The 18,975-nt window shown below is 49.4% G+C and overlaps 1 protein-coding gene across 1 annotated transcript in view; it reads left to right on the top strand.

Annotated features, from left to right (window-relative positions):
* The first annotated feature begins 594 nt into the window (after window positions 1–594).
* The window catches only part of ZBTB7C (zinc finger and BTB domain containing 7C), a 281,771-nt gene continuing 263,390 nt past the window's right edge, over window positions 595–18,975 (top strand). The window contains exon 1 of the mRNA XM_070421121.1: window positions 595–702. The gene's annotated coding sequence lies outside the window, so the exon portion shown is untranslated. The remainder of the gene's footprint in view (window positions 703–18,975) is intronic.

The raw sequence follows: 18,975 nt of genomic DNA, 5'->3' as shown, positions 1-18,975 counted from the left end.
TCCGGCCGGGCCGCAGAGGGCGTCTGGAGACCAGAGAAACGGAGGCCGCCTGGCCCCTCGCCTGGGCCAGGGCTGTCCCTTTAAATCCTGGAGGAGGCAAAGAGAAAAAAGGAAAGAAAGAAAAAAGACGCGGAGCCCTGAGCGACTGGTGGCTCTGCCCGGCCCCCCACTCCGCCCCCGCGCCGCGTCCAGCCAGCAGCCCGCCGCCTCCGCGGGTCTGGGGAGCCCCCCGCAGCGCCGCCCACCGCCACAGTTACTGTCAATACAGAAATTCAGCGGAGCCCAGGAGGTGGAGCCGCAGCAAGTGCATGTGTGGCAGGCGAGGAAGGAGTGCAGGGGAGGGGGCGGGCGCGAGGGAGAGGCGACCACAGACATCCGGGCCCTTAAGCCCAGTGCGCCCCCCGAGCGGGTGGCGCGGGCAGCGGGGACGCCCGGCGCGGGGCGCCGGGCTGACAGCAGCGGCGGAGGCGGGGCCCCAGGAGGGCGGGGGCACGGCGCGGGGAGGGCGGAGCTGCCGGGGAGCAGCTCGGTTCCACACCCGCCGGCGCAGCCCCGCCACGAGACTCTGACAGCCGCGGGCCCGCGCTGCTCCCCCGCGCACCGGGACGGACCGGCCGCGGCCGCGGCGGCGGAGGAGGACGCGAGGACCGCGGCCCGGCGCCAAGTGCGGGAGGCGCGCGGTGGCTCTGGCGGCGCGCAGAGGTGAGTTAGCTTCGCGCGCAGGGCTCGGGCACCGGCTGTGAGGGCTGCGGTCTCCCTCGCACCTGAGCTGCCGAGGCGGGTCGGGGGGTCGCAGGGCTCCGGAAAGGTAGCCGTGCGTCACCAGCGCCGGAAAGCGATGTCGGGGGCTGTTGCTAGGAGGCCGGCGGCTCGCGCGCCCAGGGCACCGGCGGGGGCAGGGGCGCCCCAGCGCGCCGGTCGGGAGGCGGGGGGCTGTGGTGGCTATTCAGGGGCTCCGTGTGGCAGCCATGCCACGGGAGGAGGCGGGAGGAAGGAGCGAGGAGGAGGGGAGAGCCAGCGGAGAGCGAGCCAGAGCGCGGGCGCCGCGCCTCCTGGCTGGCACCGCGGCCCGGAGCGAAGTGGCGCGCGGGGCTGGAAGGGAACTTCTGCGGGCGCGTGCGGCCCCGGCTGGGCGGCGCCTCCTGGCCCGGGCCGGGCGGGCCCGTCGGCAGCTACAGGTGGTTTCTGCCGAAAGTTTTACCACACCTCTGTCCGGAAGGCGCGGGAGCATTTTGGAGAGGGACGATTTCCCGAGACTTTGGCACCCGCTCCTCATATTGTCTTATCTTCACGATCAGAGAAGCAGCAGGAAGTCTGGGATCCCGCATCCCAGGATGTGGCTCAAGGGCTTCCTGGCGGTCAGTCCCAGAGGTGGCGCCCTAGCGGGACCCTGAGACCCGCGCTGCTGTCCAGCCGGGAAGTTGCGGGAAATGGGCGCACGCACATGGTTCCTGCAGCCTCCGGAGAGCGGAGTCCAGGCCAAGCTGCCCTCCGCGCAGGACAGCACGGGTCTCTTCCTAGGAACCGCGCAAGCGTCTCCGCTCAGGGTGTGCGCATCTCCGGCTCCTTTGAAAGCGAATGGTCCCTGGCCGCTGTGCCGCTTTGTTTTCCGGCCGGTTGTCTGATTTCATTAGGAAGGGGGCCAGGAGGAGCCCACGGAGAGCAGGGCGGCGGCGTCTCGCACAGCCGCGTTGGATGGTACCGGAGCCTGGGCGGCGAGGGGCCAGGGCCAAGGGGAGCCCTGAGTAGGGGGTGTGTGCTGCCCGCCCGCGGAGCTTCGCCAGACTATTCACAAGGCCGGGGCTGGGTTTTCTGGGGCGCCGGGGACGGGAAGAAGAGGAAGGAGGGCGGGAAGGGAAGACCCCCAGAAGAGGAAGATATGCTGTGGTCAGCGCCGAGAGAGAGGTTCAGAGAAGTCCTGTGGTTTGGCCCCGTTTCTCTTTGGCCGCTTTGACGAATCCGGGGTAGGGAGGTTAGAGCCACGCCGGTAGGTCCGCCCTGCGCTGAAAGAAATCATTTTCTCCGAAGTGGGTCTGATACCCAGTTGTTGCAAGTTGGCACAGAGCTCCTGAGAGCTGGAAACAGCCCTTCATTCTGGCTGGTCCTGCTCCCACTCCCTGTTCCCCCAGCCCAACAAGTACCTGAGCAGAAGTGTGTCCTTTCTTTAAAGAAGGCCACAGAGTTCTGAAGCTGAAAGAGATCCAGTGGTCGGCAAACTGCGGCTTGCGAGCCACATGCGGCTCTTTGGCCTCTTGAGTGTGGCTCTTCCAGAAAATACCGACTTCTGCCCATGGGCCACGAAGTTTCAATCGCACTGTACATGTGCGCCCGCACGTGGTATTTTGTGGAAGAGCCACACTGAAGGGGCCAAAGAGCCGCAGTTTGCCGACCACTGCTAGGCATTAGGAGTGCTCATTTTACAGATGAGCGAACTCCAGGCCCAGGGAAGGGAAGCAACGGGTCACAGTGTTAGAGGCCCAGGGAGACTAGAATTGATACCAGCCCCCCAGTCAGGGTGGGGAGAGCTCCCTCACCAAGGCCCAAGGGCCTGAGGTCAGCAATGCCACCCCCCACCCCAGGCTCATCAAGGGCTCCTTATCTAGTACTTTCTAAGACCATGGGTGCCAGCACATGTGGTGTATTTCCAGTCTTCTGCCCTTGACTTAAAAATAATCAGGACTGACAGTCACTGCAGATTCCAGGCGGACACTATCCCAACTTTTCCTGCTCCCTCCTCACCCCAAAGTCCTCACACCCCTTTTGTAACATAATGCGGCTTGATTAGCCAAGATGCGTTTGCAGCTCATCTCATTCTGAAGCACCCACTTTCCGTAGGATGCCAGAACTCTGTTTTCCTGGTAATTAGGTTTTACAGATATTTTTTGAAAGAGAGCCCAAATTCAGGATCCATTGCACTTGGACACAAATGCTGTGCTGTTGTGGGTACCACATGAGAAAGATGAGCAATTATCTGAGAGTTTCTGGAATGGATGTTGTTATGAGCATTTGACACAGCTATTAAGACATCAACGAGTGGGTTTTCAGCAAATGTTTTCTATGCTGCATTTTATTGAGCAAACAAAGTATCTTAATGAAAAAGACCTGGGAGTTGGCCACTTACATTTTAACCATATGTTTCTTACTAGTGTGTATAGGTGGGAAAGATTTGAATAATAAACAGAATGATTGTTGATTCTAGGGCAATGCGCATTCTTCAGTCTATAATGTCATGTACAGCCCAGCGGAATCATATTCAATTAAAACAAGTTGGGGTGCGATGTGTGTCAGTCTGTATTAGTCAGAAATGACTTGTGAGAGAGAGAGGATATTTTGTAAGTTTTACTGCTTTCAAGGACATGCAGTATCAAGAATCCAAGGCTGATGCAGTGTCAATGAGCATAATTCTGCTTTCATGAACAGATAAGAATCAGTGTCCCTGTACCTGTGCTTGGGGCTCCCATAAAAGAAACCAAGACCTGGTGCCATAAAGATACACCATGTGACATTTTGACAGTGCCTTTCACTTTCAATGCATGCCAATCTCCTTTGTGGTTCACAGTTCAGCTATTTGTCCATCTTACAGATGGGGAAACTGAGGCAGAGAGAGGGAGAGTGTATTATTTCTATAATGTCATTCAGTTCAGTGCAGCTTGGGGTGTCCGGGTTGACCAGGGAGTAAGAGGGCTCCTGAAAACATTGCCCCTTTCAGCACTGCAACAACAAGGGGGTGTAGAGGTGTGGCGGGCTTGCAGTTACACTGCACGGGAGGCCAGTCACTCCAACCCGGGCCTGAAGGACTCTGTTCCTCCCCCCACCCCCTGCTGTGGGTGAGTAGTTCTCCTCCCTCGCACTGCAGGCTGTGGGAACTTGGGTGAGGAGGGACCAGCTGGCTGAGGCTGGGGCGGGGGTGTGGGATCCGTGCCTGTGTAGGGCTGAAGGAGTCCAGGCTATTTATAACCCCTCCTCCCCTCCCAGGAAGAAGGGACTCAAGGGTCTGGGACCGTCCTTGGTGCTAACTTCTCCCCAGGATGCTGTGCCCCACTGGGAAAAATCTGTCATCCACGTGCATGGAGGGTATTGGGGTGACAGGTGTGGAGGGTCCTGCAGGGCTCCTGGAACTTCCGCTGCTCTGGATTCGAGGATTTCCTAGAGCTAGTGTGTGCATTCTTGTCAGGCACTGAACCCCATTTGCACACAGCGAGGGACACCCCAGAAATCTCACAGAGCAGAACCTAAGAACCTGCTGAAGAGGGGCTCATCGGCTGTTCTGAATAATGACAACAATGATTTTTATGCAGGAGGAGATTCTGAAAGCGACATGTTGGGTGGTTCCTCTGACGCAGCGGGGCATTTCTGTGGGTGCTGGTTGAGGTTTGAGGCCTGCACGCAGAGCTCTTTCCTTCCTTTCCACACCTGCCCCAGACTAGTCCCCGTGGGCCCCTTACCCTCCCACCTTTCAGACCAACGCCAAAGTCTTCCTTAGTCTTTGAATAAATAGCACCGCCCACCCCTCCGGTTGAGACTGGGCATCGTTTCTCCCTGGGTTGGTGGAGGGAGGGGGGCAGAGGAAGCAGGCAAGGCACTGAGCTTGTCTCTCTGTTGAGCTCCTTGGAGTGAATTAATCCACTGATCAGAACCATTTCAGAAGCTCACAGCAGGACTTACCAGGGAGAGAAGGCTTAAGCGGGCAGTCCTTCATGGAGCGGTGGGCGCTGGGCAGCTCCTGGGGAGCCCGCCACAGGCTTTGCCTCCGGGAACTTTTAAGGACAGGGCTTGTGTGTTGCTCACTGTCACACCCTCAGCACCCAACACAAGGCCCGGGCATGGAAAATGTTTGTGGAATAAGTGCCGGGGGCTGAGAACAGGTGGGTGGGTGGATAGCAGTCAGGTTTGTTTCATCGTTGCCATCAGCTGCGCTCCTTGGCACTGTGAGGGGGGTGTCTGGAGGGCAAGGACATAGAAGCGGAGTGTGGATGAGAAGAGATGGGATTCCACAGGCATTTTGGCGCCCTGGGACAAGCTGATGGGCCACTCCACACAACTAGAGATTCAGGAACACTCAGGCAGTGATGACGTCCCCCTCTAAGGGCTGTCACTGCACAGTCCAGCCTCACAGAGCAGGCAGAGCAGTTTCCTGCAGGAGGGCAGTAGGCCACTCCTTTGCTTACCCTCCTGTGGGCACTCTGGGACTGGCCCCTGCCCGCCTCTCTGACCCCCTTCCACTCCTGTGCTCCCCCCTCCCAGATCCTTTTGTTCTTTAAACACACCAAGCTCATGTATTTCCCTTTGGCTGTCCGTGTGCGGAGTGCCCTTCCCTCAGCTCTTCCCCGCTGGCTTCTCCTTGTCTTCTAGGTCTCAGCTGGACCAGCGCCCTGCAGTATACTCTTTATGGCACCCAACTCCATCTGGGGGAGAGCCTTGATTCTCTTCTTGTGTATTACTTGTGTCTTCCACTAGAATGTACGCTCCATGAGTATATCCTCAGCACTAGAACAGTGCCTGGCAGATAGCAGTGCCTGAGGAAATAGTTGGTGAGTGAATATGCCAGTGAGTGCTGGAGCGGGGCGGGGGGCGAGGTGGGGGGGAGATAAAAATGAGTCAGCCGGGACCCTGTTCTCAGATTTCTTCAGCCTAGAGGCAGGAACAAAGTCTGTTCATACACACTCCGATATGTGGTGGGAAGGGAAGGTGGCATTCAAGAGGTACAGCCCAGGAGAGCCATGGGCAAGCGGTGTTGGCCCAGATTCGACAAGGCTGGTGGCTTAGGCAGAGGGGTCTTCTTTCAGGTGTGATATTAGGAGTTGGGAGCTCTGGCAGCTGACCCACCGCCAGGACTAACGTTTCCCTAGTGTGTTTGCTTAGCGCTCTCTCTCTCTCTCTCTCTCTCTCTCTCTCTCTCTCTCTCTCTGTTTATTTACTTCTTTGGTGGGCAAGAGTTCCAAGCAGAATGCCATCCTTGGAGAGTCAGGAATGTTGTGTTTTTCCACCAGCTCCATTCATTCGCAGCCTCCTCAGCACAGCTGTGGACAGCTGGCTGCCAGCGTGGATGCAGGGAGGGTTTCTCTCCAGGGCCAAGGGGCACACTCAGCCCTGCAGGAATGGGGAATTTCATTTGTGTTTCACACCCTGCTGATTTCCAAACCCCACTGAAATGGTGCCTGTAAAAACAGATTCATGAGGAAATTAAAAAACTATTAGCATTCAGTTTACTGCTTATTTTTTTTTATTGTAAAAGCAATCAGAGTCATGATAGTAAATTTGGAAAATATGGAAAGGTGTAAAATTAAAACAGAAAACAGCTGCAACATCCTAATTTTGGCATACTTCCTTTCAGTCTTTTTTTTTTCTGTATCCACCGACACATATATACACGTGCGCATACACACACGTATACACATGCACATACATGTAACTATAATTAGGATTATATATCATTTTCTAAAACTTTAAAAACCTGTGCCATCTTTTAATAATAAACAAAAAGGGTTTTTTTCCTCTTGCGAGTCTGAGACATTCTTACCATGAATCATTGATATTTGGAAGAGAATGTATTTTCCACATCTCACCAGCTGAGACTTCAGCCAGCCTTACCTTCTGTAGTTTGAATTAGGAAAACAGCCCCCCTTCCCCCAGCACATCAAGATGTGCTCAGCATCGTACTCTCACTCCTCACCTCTCCATCATGGGTATATGGTACTGCAAGCTGTCCCCTCACTGAGCATTCTGTCACACTCACCAGTGACATAATAATGTTCTCTAGAAACATAATTTAATGGATGTGTAGTGTTCTTTCAAACAATGTATCACACTTTAATCATTACTTAAAAACCCCCGCAAAAACTCTAGGGCCCATTAACCAATTATTTCTTGGCCTAAAAATAAGAGCAGCAGGAGATTCTCCAGAAATATGGATTCATGTTTAGAGCATCACTGTTTGGGGACAACCTTGGCTCCTTCAGGAGACCAGGGACTCCGTTGCTGTCACTTCAGTGTCCAGGGTTTAGAAGAATGCCTGATGCTGATGAATGAAATACAGAATCCTGATTGAACCCTTGGATGTGAAGGCCTCTTTTGGGAGTGCGTTTGGCTGGGGAGGGGGCGTGGGGCTTTGGGGGTGAAGGGATGGGACAGATCATCGCATTCTGGGAAGTAGAGCAGGAAAGGGGCAGCATGGAAAGCAGTTCTCTGACTCAGTAGTTTAATGGGTTTTTGGTGAAGGAGAAATTTTGGTGGAGTCTTGATATAGGCACTAGAGGCTACCCAGGCAAAAGGAGTGGGCCGTGTAAAGCCTTGGGGTTAAGAGAGAAAAAACAGGTTGCCAGCACAGCAAGAGGGGGTGCAGCCCAGCCAGGAAATGGCAAGAGATGGACACCCTTCAAACTAGTAGCTTCTAGGATTCCAGGACCCAGTCCTGGGGAAGATGGGTCCTTGGAGATCACGGGGCCCCACCCTGATTCCAGGCAGATATCATCCCCATTCTGCAGATTAGGAAACTGAGGCACCGAACAGGTAAAGGATGTTGAAGAGCATGAGTTTGGGAGCTGATCAGACCTGATTCCTATGGCATGACCATTTTGGGGGGGTCACTTTGGGCATGTTACCCAACCTCTCTAAGCTTCAGTTTTGTCATCTAGAAAATGGTGAACACCAACTTCATAGGGGTGGTTGGGAAAATGAGATGCATGTGATATTATACACAATGCACCCAGCATAGATCCTGGCAATGAGGGGTCCATACCTGCAAGCCACTGTCATTCATGTGCTTTGTGAATTTCTATTCCTAGCCTGAAGAGAGAGGTGAGCGAACATCAAGGATAAAACGGGAAGAAGAAAAGGGCTGTAGGAACCTGGTTTGTTCTTGCCCAGTGATAGGTGAATTATATATTCCTGAGGGAGCCATTCCACTTTATGGACCCCAGTTTCCTATCTGCAAGATGAGGTTGGATCATCTCTGAGAGCTATTCTGGCTCTGGTATTCGATAATTCCTGAGTAAAAGACGTGGAAACCAATCCAGCCACTTCCTAAGTTTGAAGCGGGTGGAGGTGGGGCTGGAGAGAAAGTTTGGGCAGCAGAGGGGACTGCTGGGCCCCACGTGCGGAAGCTGCTCTTTAGAAAATTCTGTCGGCACAACTTCCAGAGACGTGTATGCTTCTTTAAGAATGGACGATATCCAGTCACCCCGTGAAGCTGCCTTTATTGAAAAGTACATTTGGGGAGTGAGGGAGGCAAACATTAACTATTATTTTTAAAAAGTGACATATTTTCATTGTTTTTAAATCCTGGAACTTCCGCTTGTTCCTGGGTCATCCCAGATGGCTGTGAATGGAAGCCATAAGAGAGGGGAGGGGCTCTCAGGAAATATTAGAGCAAAAAAGGAAATATTTCAGCCCTGTCATAAATGGGCACTCGGCCTGTCCGGAGAGGATGTGGGGAGAGGGAGGGAAAAGCAGCAGGTGTGTTTGGAGGGAAGGGTGTGTCCGCCAATGTATTTTAAGCTCCTGAAGTCAGAGGTTCTGGTTGTATTGCACTCTGGTGAGGAGGGATTTGAGGCTTTTATCTTCTTGCCACAGACTTCTGGGGAAGGGGGATGGAAGGAAACACTCTCTCCTTTTCAAGGCGTGTCTTCTTCTTTTTTTAAAAAAAAAATATTTTTATTGCTTCCAGAGAGGAAGGGAGAGGGAGAGAGAGATAGAAACATCAATGATGAGAGAGTATCATTGATTGGCTGCCTCCTGCATGCCCCTACTGCGGATAGAGCCGGGTCAAACCCGGGACCCTTCAGTCCACAGGCTGATGCTCTATCCACTGAGCCAAACCAGCTAGGGCAAGGAGTGTCTTTTTTTAAAAATTAGATTGTCACTAAGTAACTGGCTGTGTCTACCTGAGGACTGCCACTATATATATATATATATTGATTTCAGAGAGGAAGGGAGAAGGAGAGAGAGATAGAAACATCAATGATGAGAACCATTGATCGGCTGCCTCCTGCATGACCCACACTGGGGTTCAAGCCTGCAACTGGGATTCGAACCATGACCTCCTGGTTCATAGGTTGGCGCTCAACCACTGAGCCACGCCCGGCTGGCCGAGGACTGCCACCTTTATACAGGAAAGAGCCTGCGAGATCCAAAGCTGGTCCAAACACTTCCATTCATGAATGAAGAGACTGAGGGTCAGAGAGGCCCCGCCACTCGCTAACATCCCCCAGGACAGCAGCGAGGAGCCAGGAGCTGAAACCAGGGCCCACAGCGCTGCTGCAGAGTCCTTTCTGCTGCGTAGGGGGCCTCCTCGCTGTTCGTCTCCTACACAGTTAACAGATGACTCAGCCCGGCTGCCTTGCACCATTTTTTAAAGGAGGATTTCTTTTTATGTTTTCTGAAACTAGATTTTTATTACTTTTCCACACATTGTTTGCTTTGAATTTTTAATTTAATTTTTCCTGAATAGGTCAATACTTACATGGTTTAGAATTCAAAAGGTACAAAAGGGTATTCACGGTGAAACAACTCTCTGTCACCCCATCTCTTAGTTCCCTTCCCCCGAGGCGACCACTGTTCCTGGTCCCTTCGGTTTAAAGGTATTTGATGCACATGCAGGAACGTATGTATGGGTGTGCACATACATGCGCATGTGTATTGTTGATTTTTTTTATCCACATGGAAGCATATAATACATATTACATTTCACTCTACATTTTCTACCAAAAAATATATGTTGGATTTACCTGACTATCTGACAATAAGGAATATCATTCCTTTTTGCTTGTTTGTTTTGGCTGCATGGATTCCATCGTATGGCTATACCTTGACTTTATCTAAGCAGCCCCTTCTAGAGGGATATTTTGATTGTTTTCAGTCTTTTGTTTAAAGAATACCCTTGGTTTTTATCCAGTGATTTTTTTTAATGAAAGCAGTCCTTGAGTTTTTTGAATACAGGCAAATTGATAGCATTCTCAGCTTGCTGATTTATTGCTTGCAAGATGCTTCAAAGAATAAAATTACTTAATTGTTTAAGGATTAATAGTAGGAGAAACAATTTTTGCATTGAACTCCCTGGAACATGAATCATATAGTTGATGTTCATTTATTAAACCAGTGTTTCTTGAGTTGCTACTATGTGCTGGGCGCTGGGCGCTGGGCTAAGTGGTGGTGGTGGGGAGAACAAAGAAGAAAGGGCATGCAGGATGGTGCTCACATTCTGGGCACGGAGTGGGGGTTGGACTTTTATAGGAGAAGAGAACAGTGACAGTAGCATTGGGGGCAGCGTTGATGAAGGAACATAAACATCACAGAGGGAGTGTTGGTCCTTTGACTTGGGGGTGGAGTGCAGGGTGTCAGGGAGGGCTCTCCAGGCTGACTGGCATGTGTGAGTAGCAAGGCTTTTTGACCACAGCTTGCAACACCATGGCCTTGATCCCTCTCAGCTCCCTCTCTCAGTCACTGCCTATCTGCAAGGTCCTCCCAAGGGCAGGGTCTGGGACCCAGGCTCAGTTGGGCAGACTCTGCAGGTCCTCGGTGTGTTCCCGCTGACCTTGAGGGCCTTGAAGCGTCTCTTTATCCCAGAGAAATGGGCCTGACTTTAGTCTGGAGAACAAGGCTCTCCCTTGGGCCAGTCTCTTCTCAGCAAATGGGCAGTGATGGGTGAGCATCCCTGTGGACAGGGCTTGTGGTCAGTGGGGAGAAATCGACCCCACGGTGTTGAAGGAGGCCCCCTTGAGCTGCCTGAACTAGAGATTTCTGGGCTTCCCCTGTGTATGCACATCCGTGTTCCCCTCCTGAATCGGGCAGGGGAGTGGGTAGCCTTCTCAGGAATGCTGGCCCCTGCCCTGGCAGCCTGCCCTTTTGGGGCTCAGAATGCTGTCCTGAAGCAGCCACAGGCTTTGCAGCGTCTTTGCAGGCAACAAGCCACAGCTGCCGAAGAGTTGCAGATGGACCCTAGAAACTACTGTCACAAAGAATCTTTGCTGCCTTTGTGTGTGCGCAAGGAGGGAGCTGGGATCCCACAAGGTGCATGGAGCCCCCACTGTGATTTCAGCGCTGAGCTAGTTCTGCAGGCGATCAGAGGAAGCCCAAGTCATGGTCTTGACCTCGAGGATCTGAAAGTCTGGTTGGGAAGAAGATGATGCTTATAACACGTACACCAGCCTTATGCCAAAGGTCTGAGTGATGTAGGTTAGCCTGTAAGGGCTGTAAGAAGAGAAGAGAGGCTGTGTGCCCCGAGTTAGCCTGATGGGGGACCACAGGCGAACCTCAGGAAGAGCACATGGTAGGAGTACTGACAGCAGTTCAGCAACTGCCACATGGCAGGCCCTGCTCGGTGTGATGCACCCACTAATCCTCACAGCAGCTTTCAATGAGAAGTTATTATTCCCAGTTAACAGATGAAGAACTGAGGCTTGGACTGTTTAGGTTAACTTGCTTAAGGAGACACGGCTGCCAGGAGGTGGCAGGGCCCAGATTCCAGAGCCCATAGTCTCTCTACCTCACCTGACTTGACAGTGATCTCCTGGAGATCATTCGGGGAGAAAGGACCCGCCTGTCATGTCCAGGAAGCAGAATCGCCTGAGCAGAGAGGCTGGTGTGGGAGCAAGAGGAAACACACTGGGTTAAGGGGGAATGGACTGGAGAATTAATTGCGAAGTCCATCCCCTCTATCCGGTTCCCTTCTGGTGTGCCTGGGTTCGCTCAGTTCTGGTGTGTTTCAGAGGATGTCATCATGTCGATTTTTGCCTTAAACAGTAAGAATTTAGGAAGAGCTAAACCACTTGATACCAATGATTAAAACTATGTATTTTCGTCAGAACCAAACTGGGGTGATTTTTATTCATTGCCCCATATCTCTTTCCTGTGGCATTTTAGGAAATTGCTTTTGGAGCCACTTAACGCTTTGTTGTAAAAATGCAACTGCTTGCACAAAGGAATATCACGGCACTAAAATCAGGTATTAAGATATCTCCGAGGTGTGCATTCATCTTTGTTTTATAAATCTGTAGATGGATGGTTCTTTTTTAAATTAAATTTATTGGGGTAACATTGGTTAATAACATTACTATATAAATTTCAGGTGTACAGCTTTATAATACAACATCAGAATACTCTATTGTACCTAGTCTCCTTCCATCACCATGTATTTGATCCTCTTTGCCCTCTTCTTGCTCCCCCCACAACCCCCCGCAACCCTCCTTCTGGATGGTTCTGTATTTCAACTTCTATGAGAGCCACATGACTTGCTCATGATCTCATGGTTCACGATCAAGGGTGAGAATTCTTCCTTCATTATACCACCCTCTGAATGGTGTGGGCCAAGTCATATTGTTGTCCGGATGGTGAATGGAGAGGAACAGAGAAAAGGGTTTGAGGGCTTAGTAAACCCTGTGTCATGGTTAGGCTGGGAGATGTGCCCAACAGACCCAAGGACCCCACTCCAAGGCCTGAGTTTGCATAAGGTGATTCATATCCATCTTTGTAATCTCAGGGTTTCTCTGTCCTAGTACAAACTTACAAACAAATACAAGCCACTTGAACAGAAAAGCCCATCTGTTGTTTTTCTGTCTGTAGCCCTTGGGAATCTGGGCCTTAATGAATATTAGTAGATCAGAATCTCACCTGAGTTTATGTCTCTCTCAGACCTCTTGCCTTGACCCTTGCAGAATATAGAATGCACCCCCAGGGCAAGGAAAATGCCTCCTATTTCTAGTTTAGCTCTGATGTTAGATGTGCTTGGGCCCATTTTGCAAATCATCTCCTAACTCAGTTTTCAGCCAGCTTCCAGCGACTCAGAAATCGAGCTCATGAGCCGGGTGGCACAGATGAGAAAGCAGAGGGCGAAATTCCAGTGGCTGTGCCTGCCAGCCATTGGGAAAGACGTGTGTGTGTGTATGTGTGTGTGTGTGTGTGTGTGCGCCCGCGCTTGCTTTTGTCTACCTGGAGCACTGGATGTCTTTGCCTAAACTGCTTTGCGAGGGAGGTGGGGGTGGAGAGAGACAAACCACTAAAAAGTGAATTATTTGCTAAAATAATATTTCTGCTTACATTATAGAAAACAAAATCACGCTCTGTTCTTTCTTCGTTGCTTTGCCAGAAATTCCTCGTGACAGATTCTGATGCACCAGATTGAGCCACCTCGCTGAGCCCCACCTATTTGCAGAAGTCATTAAAAGCCATTGTTTAACTAAAGGCTTTTCTTTTCCTTCCTTACAATTTCCAAGACCCTGCATTTGTACAGACCTGACTCAGCAACATTCTATTTTCGGAATTTCATTACCTCTTCTCAGATTCTGGACTGTGGTTCCTTAGTTCTGTGCTCTTTACTCAGGAATGTCTATTCCCTAGCTTTGGGCTGCAGGTCTAAAGCAGCCTGACCTGCATCATTGTACCAGGACTCTGCCCAGCCACTGGGTACCTGGGTGACCTAGTTCCCCTCGCTGCCTGCCTCATGGACAAACTAACTTTTTTACTGCAGTCAGTCTTGCATTCCCTGGGAAAGTAGCCATTTCCCAAAGAGGTAAAGCATTCTCTCTCTCTCTCTCTCTCTCTCTCTCTCTCTCTCTCTCTCTCTCTCCTTCTGTAAGTGGGATCTGGGTGCAAAGCGCTCAGCATAGTGACTATCACAGAGCCCAGAACTCAATATTATTGACTACTACTGATATTATAATTATCCTGTTCAAAAGGAAACTATCGCCCCAGTCCCTCTGTGGTCACGCTCGAGCATCAGAAAGCGCTGTTAGCCTAGTGACCCATTCTGTTGTTGTTTTTTACACTGCATCCTTCACACACACACAGCACATTAAGAGTCTGTTCCTTCTCTGGATGCATGTGAAATTCCAATTCCTTTCAGGAGAATTTATGTGTGGTTTTAGAGGGGATAATCGACCAGTTAGTATGTGCGCGCTGATTTTATACACACACGCGGCGCCATTTACAGCACACATTATAACATCTTCAGTCTCTGCCAAGAATGTGTATTTCTTAGCCCCGTGCATTTGCATATTATGGGTTCATAATTTCAAATAGCTGTAAAGATCTCTGCAGAAAAATGTAGTCACTGTACTTGGATGTTCTAAATCTCATTGTAGTAGTAGAACCTGGGGCTAATTTTTGCCCCTGCTAATGTACCAGCCCTGTAATTTTTACACACACACACACACACACACACACACACACACACACACACACGCCTACCTCTGGCTTTACCCTATTCCTAAGCAGAGACTTAAAAGCTGGGAGCTGAGTTGCGCTGCCTATTCCCCAGACGTCATTCCTTACAAAATATATCATACACACGGCACAATGTAGATGGTCTCATTACAGATGATTGAAAAGAAAAGATTTGTCAAAGTAAATGGACCCACTGCATCTACTCTTCCTCTGGTTTGGGTCCCTCACTTCCCACCCCTTGCCCCCACCTCCGGCGTTAGTCATCTGCCTCCGGGTTACCTAAGCTCTGACAAGGCAGAGAGCTCTTCAGAAATTGCTCTTTCAAGCTAACATCACCAGAAAATCCAGCCACCCACACCCCACCTCTCATCAGTCATTAGAGAACTTGCCATTGGCTGTGCTTGATTTGACCAAACAAAATGGAGCAGCAGGGAGAAAAGAAACTTAGATGTTTTAAGGTCTTGCAGGTATAAGGCATCTGAATTTTAAAAACAGTCATGGAGGTGTTTTTGTTGTTTTTTAAGTTCAGAAAAATAGGATGCCAAGTTGAAGTCTCTTCTATCCCATTTCGGTGTAGGGTGAATGAAATAGCTGAAGCATAGAAGTCTTCAGATGCAATGGATGCGGGAATCAACTGCAGCATGGCTAACCTGGGGGCCCCTGGGCCATGGAACTGGCCAGGGCTAGGAAGGGGTTTCAGTGGCTTCTTCATTGTGTGCTTTGCATTGCCCTTTTGATAGTCAGAAAGTAGATGCAAAGGGCACCCTGAAGATTGGGAAGCACATGCCCTTTAGGGTGTCTGGGAGGGGCCTGGCTCCCTGAAGGCAAAGGAACAGCATTTTCCAGCTGCTGGAGTGGCAGCTGCATGACTCAGGTACCTGAGGTGACCTCTGACCCCAGGACACCTAGGATTGTCTCATGTCTCTCAGCTTGTTCTCATTAAGGCGGTATTAGATTTAGTTGTGTGTGTGTGTAACCTCAAAGGTGTCTTGACCAAAACTTCCTTTAATTTTGATTTAGAGCCTAACTGCAGAAGAATTGGATGCAATCTTTATATTAAAAAATCTTTCTTAAAAAAATAAAAATACATTAAAGTATTTTTATTGAATTCATTGAAGAAGGGAGAAGGAGAGAGAGATAGAAACATCAATGATGAGAGAGAATCATTGATTGGCTGCCTCTTGCACGCCCCCCACTGGGGATCAAGCCCACAACCAGGGCATGTGCCTTTGACTGGAATGGAAACTGGGACCCTTCAGTCTGCACGCTCTATCCACTGAGCCAAAAATAAATAAACAAACAAACAAACAAATAAATAAATAAATTAAACACCTTTATTGAGGTATAGTTTACATGCAATAGAAGTCACTCTATTAGGGTTATAATTCAATGACTACATTTTAAACAACAAATAGTAAATGAATTAATACCTATATGTAGCAAGGGAAAGGAGGAGGATGTGAGTGAGGCAGAGACTTTGGAAGGAGGTGAGGGCAAAGGGAAAGGAATCCTTTGGTCCCAAGCCTTTGCAGGTATATTCTCTCATTTCACTTTCCCTGCAGAAGGGAGCAGTGTGGGCAGGAGGTGTGGTGGTCAGAGCAGGCCCGTGGGGCGGGGAAGGAATACCCTGGTCAGGGCCCTCCTGATTCACTTGGGTCCCACCCTGGCAGGTGGGGCTCTTCAGCACTTGGACAATAACAGTTCCTCCCTGGTCCCTAACAGTTCATAAATGCCAAGGTACTGTCACATCAAAAGCATATTCATTAGCACATTTGGCCCAAACCATTTCCGGTTCTCACTAACAGACTGTGCTGAAGCGGATTTCAGAGGTCATCCGGGCCACTTCCCCTAGATACAGAACACCGAATACTGTCCCTGGGGCTCAAGTAAGTGATCCAGAGACACTCCTGGTCGTTAGTGGAGCTGGGATCAGCCCAGTGGGTGGCCTGCTCATGGCACTGCCCTGTCGGAATGGCCTAACGAGAGTGTGGGAGGAGTGGGCAGTATGGTGATGTGGAGATCACCAAAGACCGATGGTCTCTTCAAAGGTTTCTCGTGTGCCAGCTCCAGAGCTATCTTGCTATTTTAAAGTACCCTCAGTGAGGACGTTGCACTGTCCGTGTCTGATTTTTCAGCAATTTTTATGATCTAGCAGCCCTGACAACTCCAAGCAAGAAGTTAGACCACACAGAGAAACACTTACAGTTGGGCTCTGTGCACAAACCACTATTTTAAATCCTGGTTGCATTCTGTTGACGTGTGTGTGTGTGTGTGTGTGTGTGTGTGTGTGTGTGTGATGTCTATTAAAAGAAAGTTCTGAAAGAAAAATCTATATTTTGGGATAAAAAGGAGCATTTCATCTTGAAGAAGTCAAAGCTTTAGAAAAAAGTCAGTGAAGAAATCAATTGTATGTAGATGGAAGTCCTTCTTAGACACCCAATGTGCGGTGGAAAGGGAAGATCTTATGCTTTGAGAGGGGAACAGTCCTTCCCTCTGATCCGAGGGCCCGGCACCAGGCTGCACCCTGCTGGGAGGCTGGCTTGGCCTTTCCTTTCAGCCTTTGCCAGCTGGTGTTGAGCAGAAAGCCAACTAATGGGGCAGAAAGCCAAGCTCTTCTTGTGCTGAGAGCCAGACGGGGAGAAGTAGGGAGACAGAGACCCTGAACAGAGGAGCAGTGTCGTGACAGTGAAACAGTGGCAGTTACAGCTGGGGCAGTTGAATGCTTGAGCCTGCAGGAACGAAATGAGCCAAGAAGACTGGCGTGTGTTAGAGCAGTGATTCTCTGAATGGGATCCCGGACAACATCAGCATCTAAGTGGGAACTTGTGAGAAATGCAAATTATTGGGCCCTGCCCCACGGAGACCACCTGCACCAGAAAATCTATAGTTTTAGGAACCTATCTGGAGAGTCCTATGAACTCTCAAGTAGGAGGATTACAGCTGTAGAAGGAGCAAGGGTTATGCTAAGCCATGACCGGTCCATAGTAGCTGAAGGTCAGAATACTGATTATGTATTGTTTTTGGGAAGAGGGTAATTTGTTAAATCATGTCTGGTTAATTTAGCAAAGAATTGTAAGATTGTGTCGAATGTACAGTTGACTGAATTGCATATCAAAAATCCAATAAATTTGACATCTTTTGCATTATAACATTTTAAGCCAAAAATATTTCCATGCATTTCTAATAAAACTTAATTACAAGTGCTTCAAAAAACAAAACAAAACAATAAAATCCAGAGAGATTAAGAGGCAGTCTCCCCCAACTGGCATGGCTCAGTGGCTGAATGTTGACCTATGAACCAAGAGGTCACGGTTCGATTCCAGGTGAGGGCACATGCCTGGGTTGCAGGCTCAATCCCCACTGTGGGTTGCAGGAGGCAGTAGATCAATGGTTCTCTCTCATCATTGATGTTTCTATCTCTCCCTTTCTCTCTCTTCCTCTCTGAAATAAATGAAAATATAGACAAAAAGAGGCAGTCTCTTTGGGAGATAGGTGGGTGGGAGATAGGTGAGTGGATGGCAGATTCAGGGCCCGGGAGGATTGGCCCCAACCAAGGCGATGGTAGAGTCCAGATCTCATTCTGTCAGCGGAGAAGTGGAGGCTCAGAAAGGGAAGTGCTGCGTGGGCCTGGCATCCACTCTGAATATGAAGCTGTTGGGAGGTTTTAAGCAGGTGGGTGATATGCTCTGATTATAATTATTTAAAATTAAAATGTAGTTGACATGCAGTATTAGTTTTAGGTGTACAACATAGTGATTCAACATTTATACACCTTACAATGTGGTCACCAAGATAAGTCTAGTAACCATCTGTCATCATTCAAAGTTATTATGATACTAGTAGCCCTGCACCCGAATCCATCGCCCGTAGCTCGTTGCTGCCCTCCAGTAGCTCTCCGCCCCCCTACCCTCCTGATAGCTTGTTGCCCTGCCCCCTCCTGTAGCTCTCCGCTGGCTGTCCACTTGTACTTCACTGCCCCATCCTCCTGCTGATCCGTGGTCGTTACACAGTCGGTCATTACGATTCACGGCATAACGACCATTTGCATATTACATCTTTATTATATAGGATTCCTGACTATATCCCCTGGGCTGTACTTTACATTGCCATGACTTATTTATTTTATAACTGGAAGTTTGTACCTCTTATTCCCTCTCACCTTTTCACCCATCCCCACTCCGATCCCCTCTGGCAATCATCAGTTTGTTCTTTGTACTTATGAATCTGTTTCTGTTTTTTGATCTTTTTTTTAATTCTACGTATAAGTGAAATTGTAAGGTATTTGTCTCTCTCTGTCTGACTTATGTCACTTAAAATAATACCCTCTAGGTCCATTTGTGTTGTTGCAAATGGAAAGACTTCATTCTGTTTTGTTGCTGTGTAATATTCCTTTGTGTGTGTGCATGTGTGCGTGTGTGTGTGTGTGTGTGTATCACATCATATCTTGACTATTGTAAACGATGCTGCAATGCATACAGAGGTGTATATGTCTTTTCAAATTAGTGTGTGATTACAATTTTTAAACAATCATCAGCAGTTATTAAAAAGTGGCCTCTAAGTGTTGTCTCTTGGGACTGAAACTGGGCATGATCGTGGGAGGAGCTTTTACTTTGCATTTTATTTATTACTCTTTGTCAGTGTTTGAAATTTTTTTTAGCATATCTTTACTTTTATTGTGTGTGTGTTTAAAAAAAACTAATCTGTTTTTTCCAGATTAAGAAAGAACAAATTTTGTGGAGAATAGGTAATACTTGGAAAAAATGATCAACATAAGTTGCTAAGCAAAAAGGAACCCAGTTTTGTGGTATGGTTCTATTT

The sequence above is a fragment of the Myotis yumanensis genome, unplaced genomic scaffold (genome assembly GCF_028538775.1).
Source record: "Myotis yumanensis isolate MYYU_CA2020_CCGP unplaced genomic scaffold, mMyoYum1.0.hap1 SCAF_7, whole genome shotgun sequence".
Lineage (NCBI taxonomy): Eukaryota > Metazoa > Chordata > Mammalia > Chiroptera > Vespertilionidae > Myotis > Myotis yumanensis.
The sequence above is the reverse complement of the archived record's forward strand: the minus strand, read 5'-3'. Positions and strand labels throughout refer to the sequence as shown.